Raw genomic sequence first — 12,460 nt, forward strand, 5'->3', positions numbered from 1 at the left:
AACAAGAAAGGAAACAAATAACCAAAATAAGAAATGAGATGGGCCATATCACAACAGACCCAACTGAAAAGAATCGTGTCAGATTACTACAAAAAATTGTACTCTAACAAATTTGAAAACCTAGAAGAAATGGATGAATTCCTAGAAACACACTACCTACCTAAACTAACACAAACAGAGGTAGAACAACTAAATAGACCTATAACAAAAAAAAAAAGAGAGAGATAGAAAAGGTAATCAAAAAACTCCCAACAAAAAAAGCCCTGGCCCTGACAGCTGCACTGCAGAATTCTACCAGACTTTCAGGAGAAGAGGTAATGCCACTAAAGGTATTTCACTAAAGGTATTTCGGAGCATAGAAAAGGACAGAATACTACCAAACTCATTCTATGAAGTCAGCATATCCTTGATACCAAAATCAGGTAAAGACACCATGAAAAAAGAAAATTACAGACTTATATCCCTCATGAACTTAGATGCAAAAACCCTCATGAAAATTCTAGCCAATAGAATTCAACAACATAGCAAAAAAATAATTAGCCATGACCAACTGGGATTCATACCAGGTATGCAGGGATGGTTCGACATTAGAAAAACAATTAATGTAATCCACCGTATAAAGAAAACAAAAGACAAGAACCACATGATTCTATCAATTGATGCAGAAAAGGCATTTGACAAAGTTCAACACCCATGCATGATAAAAACTGTCAGCAAAATAGGAATAGAAGGAAAATTCCTCAACATAATAAGGGGCATTTATACAAATCCAACAGCCAACATCATCCTAAATGGAGAGATTCTGAAAGCATTCCCCTTGAGAATGGGAACCAGACACGGATGCCCTTTATCACCACTCTTATTCAACATTGTGCTGGAGGTCTTAGCCAGAGCAATTAGACTAGATAAAGAAATAAGAGGCATCCAGATTGGTAAGGAAGAAGTAAAAGTATCTCTATTTGCAGGTGACATGATCTTATACACAGAAAACCCTAAAGAATCCTCAAAAAAAACTACACTGAAACGAATAGAAGAGTTCAGCAGAGTATCAGGATACAAGATAAACACATAAAAGTCAGTTGGATTCCTCTACACCAACAAAAAGAATATCGAAGAGGAAATCACAAAATGAATACCACTTACAGTAGCCCCCAAGAAGATAAAATACTTATGAATAAATCTTACCAGAGACGTAAAAGACCTATACAAAGAAAACTACAAGACACTACTGCAAGAAACCAAAAAAAGACCTACATAAGTGGAAAAACATACCTTGCTCATAGATAGGAAAACTTAACATTGTAAAAATGTCTGTTCTACCAAAAGGCATCTACAGATACAATGCAATTCTGATCCAAATTCCAACGACATGTTTTAATGAGATGGAGAAACAAATCACCAACTTCATATGGAAGGGCAAGAGACCCCAGATAAGTAAAACATTACTTGAAAAGAAGAACAAAGTGGGAGGCCTCGCACTACCTGATTTTAGAATCTATTATACCACCACAGTAGTCAAAACAGCCTGGTACTGGTACAACAACAGATACATAGACCAATGGAACAGAATTGAGAATCCAGACATAAATCCATCCACATATGAGCAGCAGATATTTGACAAAGGCCCAAAGTCAGTTAATTGGGGAAAAGACAGTCTTTTTATCAAATGGTGCTGGAATAACTGAATATCCATCTGCAAAAAAATGAAACAAGACCCATACTTCACACCATGCATAAAAACAAACTAAAAATGGATCAAAGACCTAAACATAAAATCTAAAACAAAAAAGATCATGGGATAAAAAATAGGGACAATGTTAAAAAAAAAAAAAAAACCTGTTGCCATCGAGTCGATTCCAACTCATAGTGACCCTATAGGGCAGAGCAGAACTGCCCCATACAGTTTCCAAGGAGCACCTGGCAGATTTGAACTGCTGACCTTTAGGTTAGCAGCCATAGCACTTAACCACTACACCACCAGGGTTTCTCCCTAATACATGGCATAAACAGTACACAAAACATTACTAAAAATGCAGAAGAGAAACCAGATAACTGGGAGCTCCTAAAAATCAAACCCTTATCCTCATCCAAAAACTTCACCAAAAGAGTAAAAAGACTACCTACGGACTGGGAAAAAGTTTTTAGCTATGACATTTCCAATCAGAGCCGGATCTCTAAAATCTACATGATTCTGCTAAAACTCAACTATAAAAAGACATATAACCCAATTAAAAAATGGGCAAAGGATACGAACAGTCACTTCACTAAAGAAGACATTCAGGCTGCTAACAGATACATGAGGAAATGCTCACAATCACTAGCCATTAGGGAAACACAAATCAAAACTACAATGAGATTCCATCTCACTTCAATAAGGCTGGCATTAAAAATAATAATAATAATAAATGTTAGAGAGGTTGTGGATAGACTGGAACGTTTATACACTGCTGGTGGGAATGTAAAATGGTACAACCACTTTGGAAATCATTCGGTGCTTCCTTAAAAAACTAGAAATAGAACTACCATATGATCCAGCAATCCCACTCCTTGGAGTATATCCTAGAGAAATAAGAGCCTTTACAAAAACAAATATATGCACACCCACATTCATTGCAGCACTGTTTACAATAGCAAAAAGATGTAAGCAACCAAGGTGCCCATCAATGAATGAATGGATAAATAAATTATGGTATAGTCACACAAAGGAATACTACGCATTGATAAAGAACAATGATGAATCCATGAAACGTTTCATAAAATGGAGAAATCTGGAAGACATAATATTAAGTGAAATTAGTCAGTTGCAAAAGGACAAATATTGTATAAGACTGCTATTATAAGAACTCAAGAAATAGTTTAAACAGAGATGAAAATATTCTTTGATGGTTACAAGACGGGGGAGGGAGGGAGGGTGAAGGATATTCACTAATTACCCACCACCACTGCTGTCAAGTCAATTCATTAGATAGTAGATGAGTTTTATTTTAGGTGAAGGGAAAGACAATACACAATACAGGAGAGGTCAACACGACTGGACTAAACCAAAAGCAAAGAAGTTTCCTGAATAAACTGAATGCTTCAAAGGTCAGTGTAGCAGGGGTGGGGGTTTAAGGACCATGGTTTCAGGGGACATCTAACTCAATTAGCACAATAAGATCTATTAAGAAAACATTCCACATCCCACTTTGGAGAGAGGTGTCTGGGGTCTTAAACTCTAGCAAGCAGCCATCTAAGATGCATCAGTTGGTCTCAACCCATCTGGAGCAAGGAAGAATGAAGAACACCAAAGACACAAGGTAATTATGAGCCTAACAGACAGAAAGGACCGTGTAGATCAGAGACTACATCAGCCTGAGACCAGAAGAACTAGATGGTGCCTGACCACAGCCAATGACCGCCCTGAGAGGAAACACCTGATGGAGCAGGAGAGCAATGGGATGCAGACCTCAAATTCTCATAGAAAGACCAGACTTAATGGTCAGACTGGGACTAGAAGGACCCCAGAGGACATGGTCCCCAGACCATCTATTTGCCCAAGACAGGAAGCATTCCCAAAGCCAACTCTTCAGACAGGGATTGCTCTGGAATATGGGATGAAAAATTATACTGTTGAAGAACAAACTTCTTGGATCAAGTAGACACATGAGACTACGTTGGCATCTCCTGTCTGGAGGGGACATGAGAGGGCAGAGGGGTCAGAAGCTTCCCGAATGGACACAAGGAGAGAAAGTGGAGGGAAGAACTGTTCTATCTCATTTGAGGGAGAGCAATTAGGAGTGTATAGCCAGGTGTACATTAATTTTTGTGTGAGAGACTGACCTGGTTTATAAACTTTCACTTAAAGCCCAGTAAAATTTAATTAAATAAAAAAGAAAAGGAGAGAAATACTAAAAATAAATAGTTAAATCAATTATACATGTCTTCCCCTCCCCCCTCCCCAAAAAAAACAAATAGACACAGAGACAAACACACAGGGGGAAGACATGTGAGGAAGACTTTACAAGCAAAGGAACGCCAAAACACAGGAAGCTAGGAGAGAGCCCCAGAGAAGGAATTGACATAGCTAAGACTCTGATTTGGGCTTTTAAAGTCCAGAATCATGACAGAAAAATTTTGCTCTTCTCTGAAGCCACCCACTTCTGGTATTTTTTTGTTATGTTAGCCCTAGGTAACTAAAACAGGGGTTTTCCTTCAAGAACAATTACAATTGTGAAACATTCACCATTACTCTTTCAGGCAATTATGTTAAGTCTTTTTCAGTGGTTACTCTTCTACATCCATATTTAGACTTTGAGGTGTCAAGGCAGAAAACACTTCCTTCCCTCTGGAGCCAACCTCAGAGCGCTGTGCCAAAGAGCATGGACAAGGGCACGTGCTTACTTCTTACACACCTCAAACGATCAAATGATTTGGAACAATTGGTTTCTCGGTGTAAACACTGAGCGATGACCAGAGGAACCTCTCAAGGCCTTGGTCCTATGTCTTGAGACAGTAGGATCTTCTCCATGACAGTCACCATGAATGATCAAGATAGAAAAGGCCAGAATAAAACCAATTTCAAGAAAACAAAAAACTGTGCTAACTTTTTACCTACCTGAATTTGTGGGTGGAAATTTGTGTATTCTATCTAGGGAAAACATGTCTAGCTATCAGAGGTAGCATAATGAGGTGATTAGGACAACCACATGATGAAATTGCTCTCACCGAAGCCCAGGCTGGATGAATACCCAACCTACATTTGTAATGCATTTTAGTCACAGACGAGTCCTTTAGCATTTAACTTAATAGAATCTGAGAATTTTCCTTATAGATTAGTAAGTCTCTTTTCCAATAAAGATTTTTACCCATCGCCACAACAATGTGTGTCACTTGATGCTTTCACTTACTCTGTGCTTTAAATGGGCCTTCAAGCTCCCCCTTAAGCCCAGAAAGTCTTTAAGTGCTGCTCCAAGATTTCATTTCTCCTGGAATCATGGTAGCACGGGAGGTGGGTGTGGTATCTCTAAAGTAGGGGGAAGTGGAGGAACAGAGAAAGTGGGGAAATAACCAAGACACTTCATAACAGCTGCACATAGGACTAAGGATCACCCTGCCTACAGAATTACTAGCTATTTCTGACACAGTCTATGGGGAAATTCCAGTCACATAGAAATCAGAGGATCAGCAGAAGCCACTGCTGAAGGTTGTTGAGAGACATCCCAGAATTGCTAGATGTGGTGTGGGGAAGCAGGTAATTCTGGTCCCTAAGGCCAGACAGTTCCAACAGAGACTTTGACAAACTCTGGCTTATCCAGCTAGGCCATGTGGGAGGCACCAGGATTTGGATTTCTTCAGACCCTAAATCGAACGCTGTCCAAAAAAATTTGATCTCGAGGGAGAAAAGAGAGGTGGCAGTGTTCAGGAAATCCAACCCAGGTCAATGCCAGGGGAAGTCTGAAATTCAAAATTTGTATCAAATTGGAGGGGTGATCAAAGGCTTAATTGTGGATGGAAGAGTTTCTTAGTCTTTGTTGTGAAGAACAACAGCAAGCAAGGTTTCTGTCTGGTGAACAAAGGCAGTCTGAGATCAAAGTGTAGAGTGTTGGGCAATGACCCAGGAAACTCTATTGTATTTAGTTATGCCAAGGCGGATATTTTCCCTCTTTACAAGTAAACACTTTGCTGTGACTAAAATGTGATATATATTCATTCTAGAACAGTTTGAGAAGTATCAGTAAGAGAATAAAAGATCACACACAGCCCCACCATCCAGAGAAAATCACTGTTAACAGTTTGGGGCCTTGCCCCCCGCCATGCATAATCTGTTATCACAGGACGTTATTCTGTGTACACAATACATACCCTGCTTTTGTGATCAACACATGAATATCCTTTTATTCTGTATTTTTAATTCTTCCTAAATACAATGGAAATGTTTAATTTTTAAGCTTCATAGTATTTCATGTGCGGGTTTACCTCAAAAAAAACAAAAAAAACCCAAACCCAGTACAGTCCAGTCGATCCCAACTCATGGCGACCCTATAGGACAGAGTAGAACTTCCCCATGGAGTTTGCAAGGAGCGCCTGGAGGACTCAAACTCCCCACCCTTCGGTTAGCAGCCGTAGCACTTAACCACTACGCCGCCAGGGTTTCCACTCGGTTTACCTCGCATTTCCCAAATTCATAGTAATTTCATTTGACTCCAGTTTTTTGTTTTCTTTCGTGAATAATAGATAACAATAGAAATTATAAAAAATATTTTTCTTCACTTTCGGCTAGTTATTTTATGATATATTTCTAAAAGTTACATAACTGGGTGAAATGTATAAACGACTCTAGGACCCTGGTCGCATACTGCAAAACGAAGTCCAAAAACCGTTAATCATTTTTCCTCCAAAAAGCACCACGCCAAACTGCCTATTTTATTGAAGCCTTGACAAGACTGAATATTTTTATTTTAGAGCGAAGAAAGAGGAAAGAAAAACAACTTTGTTGATGGACAAAGTAAAGTGATAATCTTCCTTTTAATTTTTACTTTTGATTCTTTATTGACGGTTGGATTTTCTGAAAAACTCTGGTAAGTCATGTGTGTCTGTAGGTGTGTGTATGTGGTATAAAATGTCTGTTTCAAATGGTCAAGAAGGGGCTTCATTAGGAGCAAATAGCAAAAGAGAATTAGTACCTGGAGGTTTCTAATCTACCAAATGGTCAATACTTATTCAGTAAATATCTTCTAATAATTTAGGATAATGTGTGGTAGATTCTGAAGAGAAATTTAACTAACCCAAGAGTGCCAGGCAATATATGGTACACCTGGACTAAGCTGAGTTTTCCTCACACATCTCTCACTGCAGGAAAACTCATCCTAAAAGAAAATATAACCTATTTTTAAAGGAAAAGTTACCACATTTCAAGGGCAGGCCTTTAATACTTGGTCCTTGTTAATGTACCTTAGATTTGAAGCGAATAAGTAGAGTCGGTCTGCTCACATAAGAGGGAGCAAAGTGGGCAAATCACTAGATTGGGAGCCAGATAATCTGCATTTCAAATTTGTCTTTCAGACTACTTAGCAGTGTGACAAAGAACTTGGGACTGAACTTTTACGCCTCACTTTTCTCATCTATAATATGGAAGGAAATATCCAAGAGATATTATAAGGAACAGGTGACGGGACTTGTCTACTTAGCAGTGCAAAGGAGAATGAAGGAGAGGGAAGGTTCAAGGACAGCCCTGTGGCTTCAGACTTGTAACATGCTCGTGCTGGGACATGTAAGGCAAGAGCATGGCTGGGGACCGTCAGAGGGCAGTAAGGACTGAGTATCTAGTTCTTGGTGATTAGATTGAGAAACAAAGATTCTGAAAAACTTGAAAAAAATTAAAATATTTTGCTTCATTTTTCTTTTTGTCGTTTATCAAATGCACTTTAAAAATCTCTCTCCACCTTTCAGCAGGCAAACCAATCATTTTAAATTTCATTATTATTACTTCACTAATTGAATTGGCCTTGGTTTTCAGGGCAGACACCTACTTTACTTTTCCCTTAAGTCTACAGTTAATTTCTTATGTACGAATCTTATGTATGAATTTTAGATGACACATTTTATTCCTAATATTTAGCCTTGGCAGTGGGCTTGGTTTTTTTGTTTTTATTTTTTTACCCAAATAGAGTGGCTGTGTAGAAAAGAATTAAAATAGTAGACTACTGTCCTTAGAAGGAGCCCTGGTGGCCCAACAGTTAAGCACTCAACTGCTAAATGGAAGGTTAGCAGTTAGAAACTACCTGGAAACTGCACGCAAGGAAGTCCTGGTGATCTGCTCCCATAAACTTACAGCCAACAATACTCAAAGAATAAATTTTTTTTTAAGGATCAGCACAAATCTGGTTCCTATGGAGGTGGAGGTTAAAGATGTCCCAAATGTCCAACTTTTCCAAGCTGCTGTACCCCTCCATGAACTCTAACATCAACTATTCCCTCTCCCTTCCATCTTTCGGTTCCCTAATTTGCTGCAACATCTCACAAAACTCACAAATCGTATAAAGGAAATGGTTCATGCAGTTGTGGAGGCTGGGAAGTCCCAAATTCGTGGGTCAAGTATAGGCTTCTCACGACCCACACAGCTACAGGGGCTGACAACCCAAAATGGCAGTTCAGACCACAGGCTGCCTGCTCAAAGGCTGTGGAAGCTGGCAAATCAGGTCACATGATAGACCATCAGCTCCAGGGTCTGTGGAGGCCAGCGATGAATCAGCAGGTAAGACAGCAAGTCTCTGGCTGAGTCCCAAGAACCAGAGGTCAACCGATCACAAACCAGAGGCAGGGATCCAGATGCAGAGAGAGTGAGCCCCACTAGGACACACCCATATATCTTAGATGTAGGCCACACTCCAGGGAAGGGCATAACTTGAGTAAGGGTAGGACTTGAGCCATGCCCTTCTGCAAGACTGGGATCCAAGACACACCCTATATCAATCCTGCCCAATCAACATGTAGAGGTCAGGACCACAACACATAAAATGGAGGACAACCATACAATACTGGAAATCATGGCCTAGCCAAGTCGACACGTAACCAAAACTATCACAGGTTCCATGTACCTGTATATACAAATAATTGCATAGTCTGACTCAATCATGAGTCACAAAACCATGGCTAGAAGGGCCATGTTAATTCATTATACTGCAAATGCCGTATGGGGCAGTTCTACTCTATCACATGAGATCATCATGAATCGGAATTGAATTGCCTCCATGGCACCCAACAACAACAACACTGTCCTCAGAAATGTCTGTTTGCCTGGATAGCCCTGATTGGAGTTAAGAAATTGGATTTCGGGAGGGATGTCATCATTCCCTACCTGACAATGGTGGTTGTGTCTAATCTGTTTGTATAAACAATGAGGTTTATGCTAAATATCTGCTCTCATTCTGGGAAGGTAATTATGTGACCAGCCCCCAGTAAAAACCTAGGGTGCTGACTTTCTAATGAGCTTGGTTTGTAGTCCACATTCCCTATGTGCTGTCAAAATTTCATGCTGGATGAATTAAGCCTACTCTGTGTGACTCCGCTGGAAACTCTTGGAAACTGGTATATGGTTTGCTCTGTACCTCGCCCCATACACCTTGTCCCTTTGCTGAGTTTGCTGTATATCACTTCACTGAATAAATCATACCAACCAGATGCTGGGAACTGTAAGTCATCTAGCCAATCCCCTGAACGTAAGGGTGGCCTTGAGGACTTCAAATGCCTGTAAAAAACTAGCCAGTTTTCTGAGAACTGAAGGGATTCCTGGTTTGCCCGATTTTCATTACTAAAACTGAAAAAGCCCCAGGAAAACAGGTGTGTCACCTTACATGCTGAGCTAACATTAGACATAAGGGAATGGTTCATTCTGGTGAAGGGCAGTGCTTGTGGCACAAACTACCTCTCAGTCAAGTAGATCCCTCAATACTATCTTTTGTTTCTCCTTAAGTGCCTAAGAGTAAAGCTGAGGAGGCAACCAAATTAGCTATTGATGCTGGGTTTCATCATATTGATTCAGCTTGTCTGTACAAAAATGAAGAGAAAGTTGAGCAAGCTATCCAAAGCAAGATTGCTGACGGCATTGTGAAGAGAGAAGACATATTCTACACTTCAATGGTGCTGCATATATGGTGTGTGTGTGCGTATTTCTGCAATAGATTGGGTGTGGAAATGAGTTATATGATTGGTTGAGCCCTTTGGTGAGTTATGCTTGTTTGTACAACTTTTATTCACACATATTCATGTACTGAATCTAGTGACAAAAGAAGAGAGAGAGGATGGCTTTTTTAACCATTGCTATGCTCAAATTTTATGACTTTATTTTGTTTTCTAAGCCTCAACCCAAAGTACTGTGATTTTGCATGGATGATAGAATCACACAGATCTATGTTCAGATTATGGCTATTCTTATTATCAATGTGATTTGGTAAAATTTCTTAACATTCTGGATCTCAAGTTTCACCTCTGTCGATACAGAGAACCATACTAGAGAGCTATTTGGGTATTAACAAGATGCATCTAACATCTTTTCAGTTGTGTCTAGTACATGTTAATATGTTCAAAACCTTTTTTCTTTCAGTTAACGACACAAAAGAGATACTAATTGTTCCCTCATAGGTTGAATTGAGGATAGAATTAGATGAAATTTGTGAAATTGCTTTGTATACTCTACTAAACATAATTCAGATGATGTGCATACTTGTTACTTGATAATGGTTTTTAATCTCCAGTCATTTCCTTCTATTGTTCAGTAGATGTATTACAATATATTCAAATTAATAATAGCATTTATGTGAGTAGTTCAGATAAAAGGGAAATCCAAGAAGAAAGGGAGTTTTTGCCCCTGTGGTCATTACATTCTCAACCAGTAGAAAAGTATCTAAATGTTAGGAGAAGCAAACCAAAAAATTTCTAGGAGTTGAGCACTAAAGTCCATGCTAAGTGGATAGAGGCCACCTCCTTCTATTACCTATAATGGGGCCCTCCTAGCACAACTATTTTTCGGTGTTCCCTACTCTAAAACAATACAGGAATTCCCCTGGTTAAGAACTTCTGACTAAGAGACAACTCCTATGTGCCCCTCAATGTTATACAAATTTGCCCTCACTCTGGAAAGATTGAACCAACCCCTTCTCACAACAAAGTATTCATCACAATCACCTTCACTTCCTGCGCATACACCATAGGGTTTCCAAGTAGCACTTTCCTGGTCGCACGGGGTAGGGCCATCCTCCACAAAAGAAACTCACACAATCCAAAGACTACTGGCTCAGTAAGCCAGTAAAGCTACTCGTGGAGGGTCGAAGGAGGAAAATTTTCTATCTGGTCTTGAAGGATACAGGAAACAGGAAGATACGTTTAAAGTTATTTTGACACAATCACTTTTAATATCATGTGTTTCCAAGATCAGTGCATGCACCACCTCAAATTTTAGAAAACATAGATATTTGGACCATCAAGTACAGTCCTAACTCTAGCATAAACCACCCTGGAAATGAGAGTAAGATGTGTAACTTCCATGGACTTTCTCACAGGCTTTGGGGGCCTGAAATTAAATTTTTCGAAAAATCTTTTGTTTAGTGAATGTCATATCTGGGACATCTATTACCATAAACTAGGTAGCAGAATCATCTGTGTAACATAATTTCATTAGTAAGTTTAACAGAACAACATACTATGTTAATTGGATGACTATCAATACCTTACTCTCCCTCTAGAGTCCTGCATCTGGGAAATACATCTGTTCACCTGCCGTGTCAGGAGATGAGAGAGATCTTCCTCTTAGATTTCCTCAAAGCCCTGGCTACCTGCCTATTGCCTGACTTACAATTCGGTGCTGTGTGATGAACTACTGTATGTTTACCATTTCACCACCTACTTCTAGAATTTAGCTGAAGATATTCTGACAGATTTGCTATATTCTGTCTATTACATAGGCTTAGAATTATGATATTCACCTATTAATAAAAAATTTTTATCATACAACTACTGTGGGGGAGGTGAAACATAGTGAAACAAAAGTACCTCTTCTCACAGATCTTGTATCTAAGCAAGAGGAGACAAGAAAAAAAGGTACCTATAAAAAGATAAAAAAGTAAAATGGTTACTATGTAATTTGTCAGATGGTGATAAGTCTGTGGAGAAAAATAACCCTTTCAAGACTCTATTATTTTCTGCTTTAAATTTTTTGTTGATACCATGTGTTTTTAGTAGTGGAATGTATGCTGGGTATGTTTAAATTTTTGGTTGGTGTTGGGGCACAGCCCCAGCAAGGAAAGACCCGCACTGTGCATCCTGGCAGATAATCCAGAAAACTGACACGTACCCCTTTCCAGATTCACGCATGTATTCAGGGAAACTTACTTACACCAGCAAGCAGCTGCTCTCCACTGGCGGCCGGCTGGAGTATTTTCCACACCGAGCCAAAGAGGCAGAGAAATTTAAAGAGCGACAAAAACAAAGGATGCATGCAGCTGTTTTCCTAGGTCCCAGGGGTTGAGCATAATCAAGCTCGAGCGAGGGCGGCTTCTTCTCACCGGCCCAAGGCTAATGGGAGTTGTTATGCTGGGATCCAAGCCCGAAAGTTGTTCTAAGACCCGGGCCAATTCTCATCGGCTTGGAGCCCGTGGGACCTTTTCTAGGACCATGGCCAGGGGCCTGCCTTGACCATAGTGCGGCCATGATGAAATCTTGTCTCCCTACACTCCACTCTGGTTTTATTGGGGCCCTCACAATCTACGCGCCCCTCTTCCCGATAGTCCCTCGAGCCCAGAGTTGAGCTTGCAATCCCAACCCACAGATGCAATAAATGAGACAGCAACAGCATACACTGCGAACTATGAGGCCAAGAATGGTTATAAACACATATCGCCAAGTAGTGGGCAAAGAGGTGAGCCACTGTGAAAAGAGGTCTATCTGTAGGCGATTGATTTCAGTGATGTAGGTTTGTAGCTGTTTG

General features: G+C 39.9%; 1 protein-coding gene and 1 pseudogene across 1 annotated transcript in view; both read left to right on the forward strand.

Annotated features, from left to right (window-relative positions):
- LOC126075017 (aldo-keto reductase family 1 member C1-like) overlaps positions 1–12,460 on the forward strand; it is a 240,869-nt gene that overhangs the window by 214,305 nt on the left and 14,104 nt on the right. The window lies entirely within an intron of this gene.
- LOC126076226 (estradiol 17 beta-dehydrogenase 5-like) overlaps positions 1–12,460 on the forward strand; it is a 142,113-nt pseudogene that overhangs the window by 113,608 nt on the left and 16,045 nt on the right.

This window comes from Elephas maximus, chromosome 4, assembly GCF_024166365.1.
Source record: "Elephas maximus indicus isolate mEleMax1 chromosome 4, mEleMax1 primary haplotype, whole genome shotgun sequence".
In the NCBI taxonomy this organism is placed as follows: Eukaryota; Metazoa; Chordata; class Mammalia; order Proboscidea; family Elephantidae; genus Elephas; species Elephas maximus.